The sequence below is a fragment of the Harpia harpyja genome, chromosome 2 (genome assembly GCF_026419915.1).
Source record: "Harpia harpyja isolate bHarHar1 chromosome 2, bHarHar1 primary haplotype, whole genome shotgun sequence".
Taxonomy (NCBI): Eukaryota; Metazoa; Chordata; class Aves; order Accipitriformes; family Accipitridae; genus Harpia; species Harpia harpyja.
The window spans coordinates 48,083,395-48,103,990 of record NC_068941.1 but is presented as its reverse complement, the minus strand read 5'-3'; the positions used below and the strand labels follow the sequence as shown (position 1 = coordinate 48,103,990).

Genomic DNA, 20,596 nt, shown 5'->3' with positions numbered 1-20,596 from the left:
GGGATACAGCAGTGACGGATTGTTGCTCTGATCAGCAGGATCATCCCAATGCAACAGCTATTGCTACATTTCTAATGCTATAGCACTTTGACAGAAGAGGATGCTAAGGCAATGAAATCATGTCCAAATAAACCAGGATGCTTCATATCATATATTTGTAGCTTTAATTTTGAATTTGCAAAGTGTTTGTAAATAACTGGAATAATTCAGTTAGCATTTTTAATAAATCTAGTCATGGCTGTGATTTTTAAAGGGTGGGATGTGGGTTGTTTTTTTTTTTAGGGGGGGTGTTTGGTTTTTTTTTAAACAAAACAACTACTATGCACATCATTTAAATTTAGATGTTTGCATTTATTTTATCATATTACATATTAAAACCTAGAGTAGTGCAAACAAACTGGGCAAAATCTGAGGGAGAGATTATATAACATTCAGACAAGGTACAAGGTTCATGGCATAGTTACTGTATAATGTCATTCAGATATGAATTTCCACATGATAATCATTACTTGTTTTGACATTTGCCAGTGCCATGCCTGACTGTTACTTACTTAGAAGGCTACTTTTATGTAATTTTTATTCTCATCATGTATTTCTTCTGACATTCCTTTGCCTTCAGACAGTCTTGATGTTATATATTTGATTATTATAATCATAGAGCATTCAAACAGTATTTAAAACACACTGCAATATTATATGACAGTATGTGTGTATGATTATCAAAATTTACTGTTAAACAAGACATTTTATGAATTTTTTTAATATTAATGGCATTATTTACCCATTAAAATCTATTAAAAATTTGGGTTCACTTATGTGAGAGTACATGTGCATATGTGTATAAACATTTGTGTGTATACATGCATATATGAGATCTATGTGTAGCTGTACTAAAAAAGAAGTAATACAAAAGATAATGCTACGCTTCCTCAAGTCTTTTGAACGTTTTATGGAGGTGAATCTAACATAGAACTATATAGGGTTTTTAACAATAGGGAAAAGAACCACCTTCCCTTATGTTCAGCGAGTGGATTTCTAGAATTGACAGCTGGTATAGAGCTGTTGCATAAACATCTAATTAAATTGGTGCAATAATCCTACCCAGCAACTACTGTCCTAGAGATGTGGACCTGAAGAGGCCCTCACAGCTGTGCAGAGCCAGAGGAAGGCTGGCTGGTCACCGACCATACGGAGGGTTATGCTGCTCCCCTCAGCTCCACTCCCCTCTTTTCTGTCACTCATGCCTTCATTCAAAATTTCAATAAATATCCAAAGTAGCTGCTGCAATGTTAGAGCAGAAGAGTTTGAAGGAGCATTGGGAGGCTCAAGGTGTCTCAAATCCTGTATAATTGCATTAAAAAGCACAAAGGAAGACAATCAAATACTAGGCATTGTTTCCTATGAGATACATTCTTTAACTGCCTACACACTTGCTCAAGCAGGGCTTGAGGAGCGTAGTGAGGTCAGATGAAACTTGTCAAAGGCTTTACTATGCTACCATAAATCACAAAGTTGTACAGAAAAGTATTGGTCTTGTATCTTTCTTTAGAAATATTGTTCCTGACCTTTACATGTAAGAGCCTAAATTATCCCTTCAGAAATACATTCTGAAGAGAAAAAATGAGACCGGAAAGAAATATTTTCTGTAATGTGCTGTTACCGCGTCCGCTTTATACAACATCTCTAGTTAAAGTTGCAACCAATACTTCTAATACTTATGTGTCTCCCTTCCTTTAAAGGGAAAAGAAATATTTTTTGTTTAGGTGAGGAAGCTGCAGAACTTTTTCTCTTTAAACTGCTTAAATTCTTTGTAGCGGCAGACACACATTCAGGCAGTTTTTAAAAACATACAATAGTTTATAAAAACTTTTTTTGTGTGTGGCATTGTGTCTGAATGCCATGACACCTCATTGAAAATCACATAACATCTAAAAGTGTCGCAATGCAAATGTATTACCTCTGCAATGGAGACTGCTGCCCTTTAAGAAAACAGTTTTCTTCCTTTGATAATATTTTGAGCCATGTCCTGCTGCTGTTCCTTTCAGAGTGCTGCTTTATCTTACTTTCTCGATGACCTCCTGTAGAGGTAGGCTTCCTTCCCATTGAATCATGCAGCGTGGAGCACGTCAGGCTCTGCAGAGTTCCTTAAATATTTGGTTGAAGGTCAGTCCTGCCATCCAGGGGAGAGCAAACACGTAGCTTTATGCTGTGCTACACTTGCAGAAACTTGGAATGAAAAAACAAAGCAAAACAAAAAACCAACCACTTTCCCAGTATGATGGTGTTAATTTGTAACCTCGGGATGCTATAACCTGTGCTACTGGAGGCTTGCCAAGAGTAACAGCTGGATGCTCAGGCATGCATATTTCACTTATTTTACAAACCAGTAGAAAGCAAAGATTCAGGCAAGTCATATGTGAAGAAAAGGCTCGTTTTTTTTCCTGTTGCTGACACCATGTAATTGAATTATGGGCAGTGGTTTGGTGCGAAGCCTTGATCCCATTGAACAATGGCAAAACTCCTGTTGTTATCACTTCATCCGGGGAAATTCATGTGGAGCTTCTTGGAATAAATCATGGAGACCTAGAGGCCCAGAGAAGCAAAGCTTTTACTGCCCTTTGGTTCTCTTCCTCTTTATGCCAGAAGTTTGCGAGTGGGTGAAAAACACTACTTCAGGCAGATTATTTGGAAATCCAGAAATAAACATGGCAGGACTTCAGTGCTACTATTTAGCTAGAACAAAAAATCATGCATATGCACACAACAGATTCATTATTTGCTTAGAAACACACTTTAGAAAATTTGACAAAGCTATGGGATAACCTCTGAATAGCTTCAGACAACTACAGCGTCTAAAATAAAATAAGGTGCTTTGCTTTCACACATGGAATTTTCCCTCCAAGATTCAATCCTAAACTAGCAACGCTTAACTTTGCATTAGAGAAATATTTGGCACATGATGCTTCACTGAGCCTCCAATAATAGGAATTCAAGAAATCTAACTTCCCAAAAGCACAAGAGGCCTCTGTTTTATAACCTGTAAAGAGGTAGTGAGACTTTGCATTATGACAGTAAGACTGAAGCTCTTTTTTAGATAATTTCATAGATTTCTAAGATATGCTTATTATATATTTTGCCCCACACACTGAATATTCAGTTTTTACACACAAGAGTCGGTGTTAATGATCACAAAAAGTGGTAGCAAACATAATGAAGAAAGAAATATTTCTAAATATTTTTTCTGTAAAACATGTAACAGCCACAGAACACGCATTGCCAAAGTATGGCAAATGGTTTCTTGACCACAATGGGAAGGGTCTCTGTAACTCCTGTTTTTAAGGTGATTCTGAAAGTTACTCTTATTTGAGCCATGAAAGTCTTCATTGCATGTCACCATGACACTGTTTTACCTCCGTGCTGCACTTGTGTTCAATTTGTTTTGCGCAAATCAATCTTCCAGGTTTTCTACCTTCTTTTGACTTTTGTAGGCCCTACAAGCAAATACATTTTTCATTTTATTCCAATGATAAAGTCTTTTTAGTGACTTCTCAGGCTTATAAGCCACTGTTACCATAGCATCTGAGACCTTTCTTTATGATCTTACAACCAATGAAGATCAACATAGCAATAAGGTAGGAAAAAGTTCTTATTTTTATTTTCTACATGGAAAACAGAGAAACCACACTACCCCAGCATGAAAGAAAGAAGCACTGGACTGGCTTTTCCATTTTCGAAGCTTCCTGTCTGTGATGAGACTTCCGGTAGTGTGTTTCCACTTCCGCATCAAGGTGCATAGGTTGAGCTTGTGGTTGTCTGTCTAAGCAAGCAGACATATTATTAGAAGCATATTATGTGTAAAAATACATTTTGATTCAGTTTAGATTAGTTTCTACCTTAATCTCAATTATATATGCAACTAATACAATTATTAACCTACTGAGTATTCTTTGGCTGTAATTTCAATGTTAACAAAAGACAGCTTAATTGCTTTAAGAAATTTACTGTTACTGTATTTTCTGTGACTTATCAAGCGTATATTATGTACATCAATCACTGTTTTAGTCTTGAAAAAAATTGCAATTACAAGAATAACTCACATTTTAATAATGCTAAATGCTGTTTCACTATGTAAGAGTTCATTGTCAAGATGCATAATATTCATATATCCTTTCATTTAATAGCAGAGCCAATGAAGAGAAAAAAAAGAGATATAACTTTAGTACCATCATATTTTCATTTCTGTTAAATATCACACCGAGTACGGTTCACATTTATCAATTTGAGTATGCAGCAGTTATGGGCTATGCTTTTGTGTATGTAATTTCTTTTATTAATTTTCCCACAAATCAAATTATATGAGAAGAAAAAGGGGAAATAAAGATAATAGTTTCATAAATATCTTAAGGGCAAATCATAAATTGCATCTCGAACCATTCCTATATTGTTCTTTTTCTCTGTCTTTCAGCTGGAGAGAGGAATCAGAAATTCTCATATAACCTTTCTTTTCCTCTCACAATGAATCATACAATGATTTAAATGGTTTCCAGCCTTCTTTCCATATGCTTCCTTGCTGCATTACATAGATACTAAAAATTAAGTTTGGGGTTGTTTTTTGTGAAAGCAGGTGAATCTATTTCAAAAGCACATGCAATCACAAAAGCATTCGCAAAACCAAACTCCTGTCTTTAAGAAGCAGTCATCCTTCCTTTGACAATTAAAACATTCATTTGGATTTGCAAATGCTGCTGCTTTTTTTTTTTTTTTTTTTTCTTTCCATTTCCCAAGCTGCCTCTGACCTGGTTGCCTTTTCCTTTCAAAATACCACGAATGGGTCTCTTTACTGATGTAAGTCAGAGTACCTTACAAAATAATGCGGGCTGTGCCCCCTGAGTGAGAAGGGGCTGCCCTGGCAGCTAGGCACCGCAGAGGCTGGGAGAGGTGTAAGGTGAAAAGCTGCACCACGTAATGCTGGTATATGACAATGAAGCTCAGGGAGGGTGGCTTATGGTCAGGAACAGTAACCTTTTTAACCCCAGAAGCTGCATACCCGAGTTTTAGTCTGCCTGAGGTGTATATCACACACCTTGGAGAGCCTAAGAGAAGCAGTTGTGTGAATCTCCCAGGAAAGAGGTGGATGTGCCCTCAGCAGTTCCCCACTCCCTTCACGGGTCAGGGAGGTCAGCCTGCACAGTTCCTCCTGATTTACTTACTCCTGTATTTCGGGATCTGGATTAGCTTTGCACAAGCCAACCCCACCTGGGGTGACCTAACCCCAACGAGACCCATACTGTGAATTGCTCAAGTGCTGAATGTCAGCATCTTCTCCAGCTGGGTGTTTATGTACCACCTATGTATGTTAAGACCTACAGACTATATCAGCAGCTATGCTTTGTGCATCTTCAGCTGGGGAATATCCACTGAGATCTTAAGCCTGATTATAAAAAGAGGTTGAGAAGAATGAGCTTGCCAGATGTCATGTTTCATAGCTTTTTAAATGTAGGTAGCTGAAGTCTAATTTCAGAAAGGAGGGCTGTTGTACACTTCTGAGCAGCATTACCCAATGTCTTTTCACTTCAAACTGTGCCGGGAAAGTACTGGTACAAGATAAATTAATTTCATCTTGACTGCTTTGTCAATCAGTGTAAGAAGATATTAAATCACAATAGAAAAGACATTGTAATACAGTGATTATTCTCCTGGGATATCCTAAAGCATGGAGGGCAGCCAAGAGTTTCGTATAGTACAGGCCAGTAATTATCTCATGACAAGTATGCTCCCTAGAGATCACTTTAGAGCTATTTTAAAGATATTGTGGAGAAAAGCATGTATATATGTTGTACTAAAAGACGACAAAGATGGCACTTTACAGTCACAAAAATGAGTTTTAACTGACTGTGAGGTACACACTGATTAATTTAAAGTGTTAACAGCCAATTGAACACCTCTTCAGTTGAAGCATATTTATAACAGTGTAACAACCAGTAAATCACACTTTGAAGCTACAGTATAAAAAATAAGTTGAAAAACAGCGCTTTTCTTTTTTTCAGTTATTTAGCTTGATATAAAGCACTTCCTTTGTGCTTTTGCCTCTTAAAAGTACTTTAAAAAGGCAAGACCATTATTCCATTTTTTTTTAAAAACACCACATTTGACACAAATGCAGAATATTGCTAAAGAAGGGCTGTTGAAGGTTTGAGTTCTGGGGAACGTCAGTGACTGACCTAAATTGAAATCAGTTTACAACTCCTGCAATAAGATATTCAACAACTTTGCCATATGCCTCATTCCCGTCTTGCAGTACACATTTGCTTACACAGTTCTAACACTTGACTATTTTAATACCCCTGGAAAACTGTGTACGGTTACCGTTTCTCCTCTTCTTTTCACACAAGGACAGCAACTAAATTAATTTTTCTTTAGCCTTAAAATTTCCCTTACACCCAATATACTTGATTTCTGTTTCTGTCATAACGATAGCATGTGTACTTCAATGTGTGTGCTTGTGCCTGTGTAGGAATATTTTCCCTGAACTGTCTATGCTTTCCTTGAAAATGTGACCTTCATGAAGTATACAGAAAATTGAATTGCTGTATGAGTAAATATTTACTTACAAAATTTTGTATTAAAAAAAACTTTAAAAATTACCATGGTAGTTGAAAAAACCCAACAAATTAACTAAATTATAAAACACAAGTATTGATAGGTCAGTGCTAAACAGGCTTTAAAAGTAAATTTTATAACTTGATGTTTAGAAAAACATTACTGCAGAATACATCCACGTCTGCAGATTTAAGACAGGATATTATCCTTATTTTTATCAAGAATCATATGAAGACAAGGTTAGTAGCAAATACGTGTGGATGCAATATGTATTCTTCATGTGTAATAACGTCAGGGGGATCAAAAAACTACAGTGATGCAATATTGATTACTCTTTTGCATAGCATGGAAATGAAAAAATGGTAATAACACATTTGCAATTTTTTGTAATGTCCCCTTAGGGCATATGCTGATATTGAAACAGGACAGGGGGAAAAAAAAAAAAAAAAAAAAAAAAAAGGAACATGATTTTGAGGATATTATTTACAAATAGGTATTATGAAGTGCCAGTTTATTTGTATTTCCTTCTTTTACTTTTTCTCTAAACGATCTCACTAAGATATAAGAATGGAGAGACATTACTTCATTGTCAGTATTCTTGTCACATTCTTTAATAAAGGACTAAAATATATATTCACATCCAAAAAGCTCAAGGACTCCTTAGCAGAAATAGAAGACTTCTCACAAAGGAGGAAGAGGAGTCAGAAATTCATGCCAAAAAAGGTGAAATTCATTGTTGGAAATGGGCCAGCACATAGTCCATGTCCCATTTCGGTTTTAATTTGAAAACTTCATGCAATCCTGTGCCCAATGCCTGCTCCAAGGATGAATTTCACACAGGATAATGGGAGGTAGAAAAAAGGCCAAAGAAAGCATTAAGAGTTGTAGTGTTTACAGGACACATATAAAGTATAGTCTGCCTAAAGATAAGCAAAGTTTGAAGCAGCATCTGTAGATGCAGCTATGGGTTAAGGATCCAAATGAACTGCCAGTGGTTATTTTATTTCCTTAACTTAAGTGAAGAGGAGGGACTTGCTGAGCCCTAAGCTATTCTCTTAACACTTATCATTCCCTCTTTAGTATTCTCTTCTTCAGCTCTCCAGTACAACACATCAGGCATTATACCCTATCTCCCCTACAACATGTCCCCTGTGTCTTTGCAAAATAAAGCTCTGCTTAAGAAAGGCTAAAGATCACCTCCAACAGATGACTCGGGATCACCAGAGTTTCAACTGCTATACAGTTTAACCTTTAGTTAAAGACCAATCTGTGAGAAGAGACATTACATTTTTTTTCACCCCCCCGGGCAGCTTCTGAAGACAAATTCCACTGTTCATGTGTAAGTAGAAAGCAAGAACCAGAAAATGCTAGTTTTAGGAAATGGAGCATTTTCTAATAGAGTTGGAGATATTTAGGAAGCAGCACAAAAATGTGTTTTGTGTTAATAAAACTGGTATGCTCACAATCTATGCATTTTAATTTAATTTTTTTTTTTTTTTTTAACTGAGTGGGATGAAGCTTTTAAAAGCCTCTTAGCTTTACCAGTGGTGGTGTTCCATTTTACCACTGTTTGTAATTATCTATTTACACTAACATAACAAATGTGGTGCCTCCAGCAGAAAGCTAAAGGTTGATGAGAAACAGAATGAAAAAACACCTAAATGTTAGACTAGTCAGCAAGATTTTCAAGTTTGTTAAAATTAATACAAGCTATCATTAGAGTACTCTACAGTTCAGTGCTTCATAAATAGGAAAACCAAAGCAGCAATGCTTTTTGTATCGTTCAGCCTGATTTTTACATTGTTTTATCTTCCATTACCAAATCAGGTTACAGAACGTCTTATAAAGCTTCCAGTATAGACCAGCAGTATAGTAATTTGCTACATGCATCCTGAGCCACTTAGAACTTAAATGCATCCAGAAAAATTGAAAAATATATTCTGATTATAGAATACACAACAACCAAGAACAAGGAATTCTCTGTCTCAGTGCTCTAGGGTGAAGATGGGTACCTCTTCAATACTTTGCCTGCGTCACTCACTGACCCAGTTGTCTTGGCAGAGGAAAATAAAAAGTTTCTTCCGCTTCTGAGTCCTACATGTCCTGAAGAGCAGTAGGGTTCCTTGCAATTGGTGGTCATGATTTTCTAAAATGAAATAAAATATCAAAGTATACCTGTATAATTTAGGTACCAAAAAGCATGAAAAAGTGCTTCAGACTAAGTACTGAGGCTGCTTCAGAAAATTACACAGTGGCAGAATCAGTGCCAATTAATTTTGAATTTTGCAAGGTTCATTCAAAATGAATGAGTGCATTACCATATAATTTTATCAGAAGAGATGTTAATTCCCACAATGCTTTAAGTCACTTACAACCTCAACCACTAGCAGTGAAGCTTTCCAGGTGTGTTAAACAATTAAAACCTTGGCAATACAAAAGTGGGTGAAAGAGTTCTTTGGTAGAACATTGAGTTATTCAATTCAAATATTATTATTTAGAAAACATTTGAAATTCCGAATGATGAATTTATTCTGAGAATCATAGGGCATTTCTTAATAAAAGTTCTATGCAGGAGGGCATACATCTCTTACTCAGATACCTATAGTACAATCACACCTGTTATTGCACTAACGAGTATTTGACTCATTTGACGCACAAAACCAGGTAAAAATAACATGGAAAATTAAGTGAGATTAAACATCTGGTTGCAATTTCAGCAGCAGTCATAAACTGTGTCTTCTTATATAACAAATGATCAAGAGCTATCAAAAGCCCCTGGTCCAACTAACAAACAGAGAAGGAAAAGATTTGGCCCACATAGATCTGAAGGTGTTATTTTAGGCTTTTTAGTGATGCACAGGCTTAACAGACAATGAAGTATATAAAAAAACCTGAACGCATAGAGTTGTAAAAATGGCCATAATATTTTTATGTTTTACGTAATGTTTGTAATATTTAGTGTCCAGACATTAGGACTTTATTTTAATGAAAGATGTCATATTCTAGAACAATGCAAGGAAGATGTTTTGGGTATTTTTCCTCTGAAGTGCTAAAAGCAGCTAGAAAAATTAATATCATCACCAATTTTGTACATGAAATGAAACATTTACAAGGAGAAAATGCGTCAGGATAATCCAAAATGAAAATTTTGAGCTGCAATCTGAGAACTCCCATGCAAGTCAACAGGATTTCTCTGCTCGGGAGCTGCAACACTAGGCTATTAATTTTACTGTGTTAATAGCTGATTTCAAAGCCACTGTTTCTAAAAAGTGTAAATTTAAATACGCTTTGTTTTCTCTCAGGTATGAAAGGTATGTTAGAGGACCTGCAAGCATGAATTGAAAAGTTAGCTTATCTTTACCTGCATTTTACAAGGTTGCAATAGATAAACCAGTACCTAATATTTCTCTTTTTGTGGGGAAACTTCAGTAAGTATCATTGTCCAGAACTTCTCTGTGTTGGATCTTTCTCTCCTTTTCCATTTCTACAGGAGGCATTTTTCCACATGCTTCATGCTTCACTTTTTGTCACTACAAATATTCAGAGGACATCTGGAAACAGACTTAATCTGAGAAAAGCAGAAGTGTCAGATGGAGTAACCAAAGTCCAGAGGAGTGTTCCCTGTTGGTAGATGATTCATCTTGAAGTGGTCAGTGACTCAAAATTTGTACCACCTTTTGCTCAGCAGCATGGTAAAAGAAGTTGTGTTGTTATGATGTCACCATTCATCAAGGATGAAATCCACAAATTCCTGAAATATCCACAAAATGGAATCTAAATTTAATAACAGATTGTGAGAACTGTGAGAGATTCAGCAATTCTGCTAGCATATTCCTATAAAGATTTATACTTCTCTGACAACAAGCATGCCTGAGACTCAGGGGTACAACCTGCAAGAAATAGTCCTGCCTCCATGGTTGAAGATGAGGGTAAGGCCAGTGAGTTTATCTTGTTACTCAATTTGGGCTTATTAGTATGGAATTCTTTCTTCCCCAACCTGTAGAACAAAGATAAGTAGCAGATGGAAAGCTATAAGTTACAAAGGTTAATGGCAAAACAAAAAAATAATGAAGAATAAAGAACGCTATTTTCATTATAATGAAGGCCATTTGGTTTCAGCTTTAGAAGAAAGTTATTTTAGTCTCTCTAGTGAGGCAAGGGTTTAACAGACAATGAAATATATATAAAAAACTGAAAGCAAATGTATGTAAAAATGGCCATAGTATTTCTTTCATCAATATGCTTTAATCCCAGCCAGGATTCTGGAAAGGATTCACAATTTAAATTTAACATCACATTGGCTTATAAAAACCCTGAATTTTTCTTTGGTATAAGTAACTCTAAAAAACCCCCGATCACTCCTAAGTTTTCTGATTTTGTATCAAAATGGAACTGGAAGACTCCCCTTGACCTCAAGCTGTCTCATCGATGGTTTCTTGCAGTCTGCTCTCTGCACCGCTGCTGCCTGCTGCTCCCTGACACCAGGTCAGGGGGAATGGCCTCCTGCCACCCAGGTCCCACCCCAAACCAGGGGCGCCCATCTCCTGGGTGAGCAGAACAAGGGGAAAACCTCGGCTAGACACCAGTCCCGCGTCTGTCCCTCTGACCGCTGTTTGGCCCCAGTCCCCAAAAAACTCTATTTTTGCTTTGACAGAGTGCCAAAGACAGTATGAAAAAGTAGGCTGGTTATGGTTTGAAGGTGAAAGAAGCTGGAGCATTTCTTCCAGCACAGAAATACCAAACGCCTCGTGGAGGTGAACGCAATGATGGACAGGAGTTTTTGTGGAGTGCCATCACATCAAACTGTCAGACACTGGCTTTATTTGCAAATCTTGTGAATCTGTAAGAATGCTACAGGCAAAAATCCTTCCCTTGTGGTGCATCTCCAACACCCTCTTCTCAGGAGCTTTAAAACCTAGGCTTTACTGTCTTTCTCATTAATTTTTGAACAGCAGAGTAGGCATGGAGAATTCTATTTGTCTACCTTGTCACTGCCCAGTAAATGAAATTCACAGATAAAATGTCACAGAGCCCAACCCCCTTGCACAAAGTGTTGCAATCCAACTCTTTTCTTTCATTTGGGAAGATGGGCCTATCTGTGAATAAAGACCTCATATCCCCAGTAGTTGTCAGTTCCACAAAATTTTTGTTTCAGTGTTTTGCTGAATTTGAGAGTACACTGTAAACTTCGGACAAAATGCTGCTTCAACTTCATCTGACATCATCATGGTTTTAATGAATCTGACCCTATAATTCTCAGCTCTCAAAACCACCAACACTGGTGTAATGAACTGACACATTGTTTAGCATACCTTTTTTAAATCTCATTTAATTTTATAGTAGATTTTTTTGTCTTAAAACCTTACAATTTTATTGAGCAATTAAACCGTGTTCTCAGTCAGGGGGAAGAAATGATCATAAAATAGCAATAAGCTAAGCAGTAATTTCTAGACAGAAGTTGCATTTTTATTTCCTCCATCATAATAGGAACAAGTATTTGTTTTGTAAAATAAGGTGCAGAGTCTTCTAAAAAGCTGAAAATGACAATTGATTTCCCCCCTTCCTTCGCCCCCCAACCCCCTTAAGTGAGATTAAGTTGAGAGTGCTTGGAATAACAAACTGCTTCTGCTGTACTGGCCTTATCAGATCAATCAGTCAAATGAAATGAGGAATAGTTGGTGGAATCTTTTTCTACAACCATTTTGCTGACTGATGGCTGCTTTCAAAGCATCACATATTGAATTTGTTTCCAGAAAGCACCTCCGCTTTAACATAAACATTTTAAAGGTAACCTTGTTGCTGCCAACAAACTAGTGAAATCCTGCATCTGTTGTAAACAGTTCTGATTTTAAAGAAACATGACTGGACACCTCTTTGTGATGGTGGAATGACTACCAGTGAATTTTAAAGATGATGTTTAAAAGTGTAAAACATTATGTACAGTACCTAAGTATGTTTTCAAGTGTAATAAACACAGCATTAGGTTTTAACAAATGGGAATTTGAAAGGCATTGGTATTTAAGACAATATCAATGTTTTTTATTTCACTTATCACCTCTATTATTAAGTTGCTCTGGTAGATTCTAAAGTATGTTTCTATCCACCGTGAGTAAGGAAGGAAAAATGTACACTTAAAATAGTTACACAAAACTGCCTGAAATATTTTAACCCCCCCACCAATATGTAATTAGCTTGAAGGAAATAGTAAACCATGAAACTATACACTGCTAATCTATGGAGAAATTCTCCTTTCTTTTTCCACTACTAATTAAATGTCATTGGAAGAATAAAAAAATTCAACAATGTGTATTCTAGAAAACACCTTGTTAAAATATCTCTATATTATGGATACCTACCTACCTAGTCACTTTCACTTTCAGTCAACACGAATACCTTACAAATAATTTGGAGAGAGACAATAGAGCTCAATCTGCATATTAAAAGATTAAATTATAAAAGTTACAGAGCCTCATAAAAAGGAAAAATAAGTTCCTCTGCTCTTCATCCACATTTCAGCACAGTAGACAAAAGCATGTGACAAGTTGTTTTAAGACTGAATAACAACTAACAAGTTTATGAACATGCTTAAAAATTGGCTAAGGCCTGAATGCTAGGAAATGTGTGCTTCAGTATCCGGAAGTATCCTGGCACTAATAGCATAACAACAACAGTAGGTCAAACTCTTTAATCTTTATGTAGATGCTAAGTAAATGAATTATTTTAATAATGCAAGTTTTTATAGGATTATAATCTTAGTCCTTTCTAAAGTAAAAATCCTACTGATTTCAGTCCCTATGTGAAAAGCAAAGGCACATGTAGCTGCTGCACTACTTCAAAGACATTCTTACACAGAAATACAATCATTCTTCTGAAGCGTGAACAGATGTGACAAGGGGGTGCTTTTATTCATTATTATCCTCTAGTTTACAGCAGATTGAAACCTGACTACCTAAACAGTTTCTATCAGCAGATACTGATTTTATGAAATCAAAACATATCAGCAAAATCTATCAACGTCACTGACATTTAGGAAAAAAAGTTCCTAAAAAGTTTCTTTGCAGTAAAATTATGTCCTTCATTTTGAATATTACATTCAATCATGAAATCAAAATGTTTTATTATACCATACTCAAAAGGAGCATAACGTAGTTGCAACAATGCAATTGTTTGAAGTGTTCCAGTAACATCAAAACTAAGCACTTAAATCTCAGAAACAGTGTGTTTCCAGAATATACTAAAAAACTATGCAATAATACTTTTGGAAGCATCTTTTTAAATATCTTTCACAAGAGATTTTGGCTGCATGTTCCAACTTAAGAAAAAAAATAATTTCAAATAACTATACTTATTTCTGATGAAACAGACATTCCAAATTTTGACCAGCCTTGACTGGAGTCACACTCCAGTTCATGCTTCATCTCTTTTACAGCACACTGTACTGCGCTGTGTGGAAAACTGAAGAGTTATAACACTGAACTCTAATGGCTCTTAGATCAATAAAGCACTGTGACATGTTGTACTCCCAGGTGAAAGGAAAATTGAGCTGGCAATTGACATCTCAGATCTGCCAGTTCCTTACATTCACAGAGACATTATTATTTAGTTTGGTTGAAAGCTATATTCTAATATAACCAAAGGTCAGGGTTGAGTAGTAAATCTGAAGCTAGAGTCAGTTTATCATAATGCTGCCATGTAAAAGTCACAATGTGTAAGTAAAGGTCAATTTTAGCAAGTCATATTCAAGTGTTCTTCCTTTGAGCTATGGTAAAAAAACCAACCCTTCTGTGTTACGTGATAAGTAAATACCGAAAGGTAGAGCAATCACTAAATATCATATTACAAATTATCTTATCTAATTTTAATCCTGCTGTGTATCAGATTCTTTGAGACTGCAGCACCATTCCAGTCTGGTCTTTCAATTTTTCAGCACATCACCAAGTTAACCTTACAATACATTCTCCTTAACTAATAATAAACATTATTACCTCATCAGACAGGTACTTCCACGGACTTCCAAAGTTTCCTTACTTTTTATGTTTCACTGAAGGCATTGAGGGATTATCATACCATTTAGGAAGATCTTCGCTTAGTAAGCAAGCTGAAGCAAAGCTATGTGAACCAGCCTGCCTTGCTGCAATTTTCCTGTAGACTTTTAAACTGAAGCAAACTATACCTTTGTCAGCAAAGACTAATGTTCTGAAAAGCACTACACTAGTCAAATAGCTGGAAATACAAAAGCATTCATATGCCATTCCTCCTTAGGACAGCAGATTTCAGCTGAAAACCTGTTCCATGAATCAGGAATTGCTATCCAAACCTACGGTCTCAAGAAAACAACATAAATGTGGGAAGTGTTTTACACTGAAAAATAGTGTGAGTGTTACCGTTTGAATATTGCATCTTGCCGACAACTCAAAATAATGTCCCATAACAAGCAGTAGTACAATATAGCCTCATGCTGTGTAATATGATGCAATTGAATCATTACAGTTGCTGGGTCAAGAAGCTACACTATGAATTCAGGTAGTATGCAAGATCTGTGAGTAATCTGTGTGTAAAGTGGTAATGTAAACATGGCTGATTTAAAAAAAAAAAAAAAAAAAAAAGAAAGAAGGAAACAAAAGCCTTGTAAGACACAGATGATAGTCAATGTCCATTAAATTGGCCTTAAGTTTCCAGACAGAAACTATAATCTAGCAGTGAGTCTTGGAGGGAATGTACCTTCCCCAGGGAGTAGTAACCATGCAGTGCAAGTTTCTGGACTTCTTACTAATTATGTTTATTATCAGAGGTCCACTGAGATTTTCAGTTTCTGTAGATATTTATATCACAATTACCATTATAAAAGCCTTTATGAAGCTTTCTGAAAGATTATTACTATTTATCAGCTTTCCTCCTTCCTTCTTCCTGTGCCTTACCAGAGTGTTTACTATAGAGATGCTGGGAACCAACAAGAATTCAATTCGTGAAGATTTAAAGGTCCACTCTGTTATTTCAGGAGTAGAAGAGCCATGCAAAATTTATTTCTTTATCAGAGCACATTTCCTTACAGAGAAGAAATCTCCAGAACTCTGCCTTTTCATTTTCATTAACTTAACCATAGCAGTATTCTCTTATTCCTTAGCCTATTCAGATATGATAACCTTTACGCTATTTGTAATTATTTAACTGGAGCTGCCTACAGCTACCAAGATCCCTAATTTTTTTTGTGTGACATCCATTAGGGGCACTCATAAAAACAGCAATAGTAAATACCATCTGTTGTCTTTACTTCCCTCCCTTCCCCGCCATCCGGTATTTGTACACATGGATAAGCCAGAGCCTTCTTTTCTCCAGGCTGAACAGTCCCAGCTCTCTCAGCCTTTCCTCATATGGAAGGTGTTCCAAACCCTTAATAATTTTTATGGCCCTTTTCTGGACTGGCTTCAGTATGTTGATATCTCCCTTGTAGTGAGGAGCCCAGACCGAGACGCAGCACTCCATGTGTCTTACCAGTGCTGAATAGAGGGGAGAAGGATCCCCTATGTTTTCAAGATTATCATTTTACCCATAAAAAGTAAGAAAACCTTTTTAAAAAGGAAGTTTGTTTTTTATATCTTTCTGATATCTATATTACTGCATAACATACTATTTTGTAATTCTTGGCAATTTACTCAAGATATATTATTAAAGAATTATTACTTAGAAAGATGTTAGTTTACCTTGAAATTTCTCAAACTAGCCAAGAATTCTCTCTGCACATTTATCAGCCCCAAATTTATAGTCACTATAATTTGCTTAGAGTACTTTATCTCCCATTACTTGTGTGCATTTTACTTGCTGCGTCCTGGTTTTGCACATGACACTTCCCCCCTTCTTTTTCCCCACATATATGTGCTACTCTGAAATCTATTACACAAAGGAAACTTTTTTTCACAATGTTAGAATTAATTACCTTTTAATCACTAAAATAGTCTCAGAGATGAATAACTACTAAAAGAAAAAAGATTACTACAAGTTTTATAACAAGTTATTGTAACCAAAATTTCAACAATATCTCTTGGATGGAATATGCTAAACTTCTACATACTATAACACACCATATTTGTATTCCTTTACAATTCCTGGTTTCAGACATAATCAGGGCCAATTTAGATATATTCAGAGTGTTAGTGGGGAAAAATAAAGCATTAATTGGGAAATAAGACCCATCTCCCATACTAATCAAACAAAATACAAAGATAAAGAAAAGTTATGGTTGTCCTTGATGTTCTTTGGTGCATTTTTGTTGTGCATTGGTCATGGTTAAACAAGAAACAGCTATTCAGACAGCTCTGAATACCCTGTGCAGTAATCTTAGCATTTATGGCTACCGGCTGGTTATAGTTACATACTATTTTGAATATAACGGCTTGGCTTTAGCTTATTGCCATGTTAACCACTGCAGGCTCCATTACCTTGCAAGTACACATTGTAAATGCTGCCATTAGCCATAGCCTTCCTTTTGTGATGCTGTTCCTAGTTCTTCCAAATCCAGCAATTATATCACCACTCTGTAATTTGACCTCTGTCTTATCTGATGAAAAGTTGCCTTTGGTTCTACCTAGATCAAGCTAATTTTGGTCTTGCTTTCATTCTGCTTTGTTGTAGCCTCTGTAATTAAATTGCTTTTGGTTTGTATTGTGACAGAACTCAACTAGAATGCCAAATTCTACATTTCTCTTACGTGTAGGGCACTGAATCAGGTTAAATGTAGGAATGTAGGCTTCTTAATTACGTATGTTACAGCTTTGCAGAACCATTAATCTTTTAAAAATAACAAACTTGCGCTTCAGAAGGCACTGAATGGGCTGTTGGCTCTGCTGTTATCTAAACAGAAAACATGAGCTGTAATGCAAATGCACAATCACTGTTGTGGGGGACCTTTGGAACGATTTGGGCTTCAAGCTTTCTTGTTTGTGAGCAAGACTCAGCTACTACTGCTGAAGAGCATGAAATTGAGCTGTCATTACTTACTCATTATATTTTATTGTGCTAGGAATCATTAGGAATCAAGGATGTGAGAGTCATGAGAAATCGGGACTTTATTTGTATCAAGTTCTTACTATTATGCCTCTCTTTCCAATTTAGTATTATTCAAATTTCTCCAAAATTATTCAAGAATATTTTATTATTATGAATTCTTCCTCGTGTGTCAACACTACAGTGGTAATTCTCATCCTATTCCCTTCTTACAATAACCCCACCTCTAACGCATCCCTTAAAAACTACAAACTAATTTATCTCTGATCCTTAACAAGCATTTTAAGATTTTTCACCTTTTCCAAATACCCTCTGCCTTCAGAAATCAATGGCAAGCTCATGTTGTTTGAGACCAGCCCGTTAAAGGGTTGCTTTGAATGACTGAAGGTCTTCTACATAACTATTAAGGATTTAGCAGCTCTCCTCCATCATTTAACTTTAGGTAATCTTTATTTAGCCACCTATCGGCACTGTTACATGGGAAACAGAATTTCTTAAATTCAGCGAGGTGATTTTTGAAGTGTTTATTTGAAGTTTTAAAGTCCCTAAGCCTGGATAGACATCTTCTATTATAAATAACAATTTTTTCAGTAGGTTAGTAAAATACCACATAATGTAGACTTGTTGATACACTGTTTCATTGTCAAAAAGGATAAACTTGACCATATTGTGCGCTAATTAATATTGGTGTAAGAAAGAGTAACTTAAGTAACTTAACCGAAGTTATTTGGATTTATTGGGAAATATATGAAAGTAGAATTTGAGTTTAATTTAATCTAGCATTCAAGGTTGATATTTTTAAGAACAGGAGAAAAGACCAATCTCACAGTATCTTGGCTAATGAATTATATAGTGTCATCAATGTCATTTGAATTCAGCAAAGTAAAAATAAATGGAGGTATATGGTCCAAAGACAAACCTGTAACTTTTAGGTTGTTTTCATGTTTTTTTGGAGAGTAACTGTTCTCCAAAACTTTTACAAGTAGTTTGAACATTTACAAGCCATTTGAGCAGTAATACTTCTATTTGTCCTTCAAAATCTTTGTTGAAGTGGGCATGAAATGACTCCAGGTTGGATCTATACTTCACGAAGGAGTCCTTCTGGCTTGGCTTATTTGTTTTCATGTTAGCAAAACAAGTGTGACAGTAACAGGAACAACTGTTTCAGTTAGACTGCCATAAGACTCGGAGAACGGGTGGATGATACATTTTCTTATTTACTACAGTCCTATGTTTTTATTTCTAAAATATCATTAATGTTAACTATGATCTACCTACTACCTCTAATTTGTCCTTGGTAATGGGAATGTTATAATGTGCAAGTGCTGAAACTGTTAGTTTAATATTACAAACAGGTTTTGCAGAGAAGTGAAGCAGAATGTGTGCACACTTATGCAAATATTTCATTTCAGAGCATGTAAAAAAATCATCTATGGTAGCTAAATTTGTAAAAATTGATAGTTTATCTAAGTTGCATGAAGCTTCTCTCGCTAGGGAAGGTATTGGTAGATGTTTCACCACCTGATCTCCTGGGTGACAAAAGGTATGTGCTGTTATTATAGCTCCATATGGATTACTGCAAATAGGTGGAAAAAAAAAAAAAGGGCTGTAAAGCTATGGTTCTGTCTCATGGCAGCAAAATATCTGCAGGGAAAGCAAATACATGATGTTCTGAATTTTCAGTTAGCCTTACCTGTGCTAACATTAAAGAAAACCTTGAAAAGGATGGTCCTAGAGACAGCTAAATTTTAAATGAAATGTGGCATACGGTCAGCTTAACTAGGTTTCAGATTAATAGAATTGCACTGTTACAGTTTAGCACACAAAATTATTTCAGTGCTGTTAAAACCTGAGGCTTCAATACCCTCCAGCAGAAGGAGGAGGAGAAATCAGTGTAATGTTCATTTGACTTAATCATATGTAGTTTTGTCAGCAGAGCCCCAAGCCTCTCACAACTGTAACATTTTCTAATGTGATGGACATTTTCTTCTCTTCCACAGACCACCCGGATGAGTGGTAGGTCTTCGTGGGGAGTTTGGATTCAGCTATTGCCTTCACAATACTGATTCTCATACCAAGGTTCAAACAGTAATGGACCATGTTTTTAAATTCAGAAGTCTAAGTGGAACTTTATGGGACTAAATTTAGTGCTTTGGGTCTCTAGTTCCAATACCATTGAAAGGTAAAACATCACTTTTTAACTTGATAATTTAGAACTCATTTTAGGTGTAACCGCTTGGTTTTATTTGTAGAAAAATCCTATAATTAACTATAAAGTGCAACATGGTTGCATATCTTTCCCTTCACACTTAAAAGAACATAGTGAACGGTTAATCGTACAGTTTTTTCATTAAAGCCTGTGAACAGGCACAATAAGAGAGCAACACAAGATCCAAAAAATTCCTTGGCTATATTTAGAAAGTGCATAGCATAAAGTAAGAAAAGGAAAAAAAAAAAAAAAAGTCTCCAAACTGACCCTGAAAATACAAATTCTTAATGCGCCTATTTGACAAGTACTGCATGACTGTTCTCAGATGCTTACAGAATGCTTACAAATGAGGAGGGGGATGGGCCCGGAAAGAAAGCTCATTAATTAGCATTTTTAGTATCTTAGATGCAAAGGACAGCATAGTCTTGCAAACAGCATTACTATGATATCTCTAGTGCAAAATGACATGCAGAAAGAGAAAAGGGGAATGTAGAGAAGTCCTTCTGTACAAACCTTAAGGAAATAAATAGATGACAGTACACAAAAAGCAAGTCAATCTACTTTCTCTCATGAATGTTCACTTCACCCATTAAGCTCTCAGTCCCGATGTTCCCCAGGCCTCCCTAACATTAAAATTTAGGAGTTATGTGTGTTAAGGACCAGGTTACAGTAGACCATTTTCCCTACTCCCCTGCTCCAGGCACCTATATTAGTAGCTGAATGACATCTAGTTTTGTACAGTGCAGCCACATTGCTCTAACCTGAGCACAAGCTGACTTACAGATC

General features: G+C 36.1%; 1 long non-coding RNA gene across 2 annotated transcripts in view; it reads right to left on the bottom strand.

Moving 5' to 3' along the window:
• Positions 1-330: 330 nt before the first annotated feature.
• LOC128137855 (uncharacterized) overlaps positions 331-20,596 on the bottom strand; it is an 86,135-nt gene continuing 65,869 nt past the window's right edge. The window contains exons 4-8 of one of the 2 annotated variants that reach the window (XR_008233888.1): positions 10,491-10,597; positions 9,998-10,351; positions 8,613-8,746; positions 1,958-3,817; positions 331-1,341 (exon numbers count right to left, since the gene is read on the bottom strand). This is a non-coding gene — a long non-coding RNA (uncharacterized LOC128137855). Of the gene's footprint in view, positions 1,342-1,957; positions 3,818-7,065; positions 8,747-9,997; positions 10,352-10,490; positions 10,598-20,596 lie in introns of those variants that run through there. The other variant, XR_008233885.1, reaches the window with a different exon arrangement.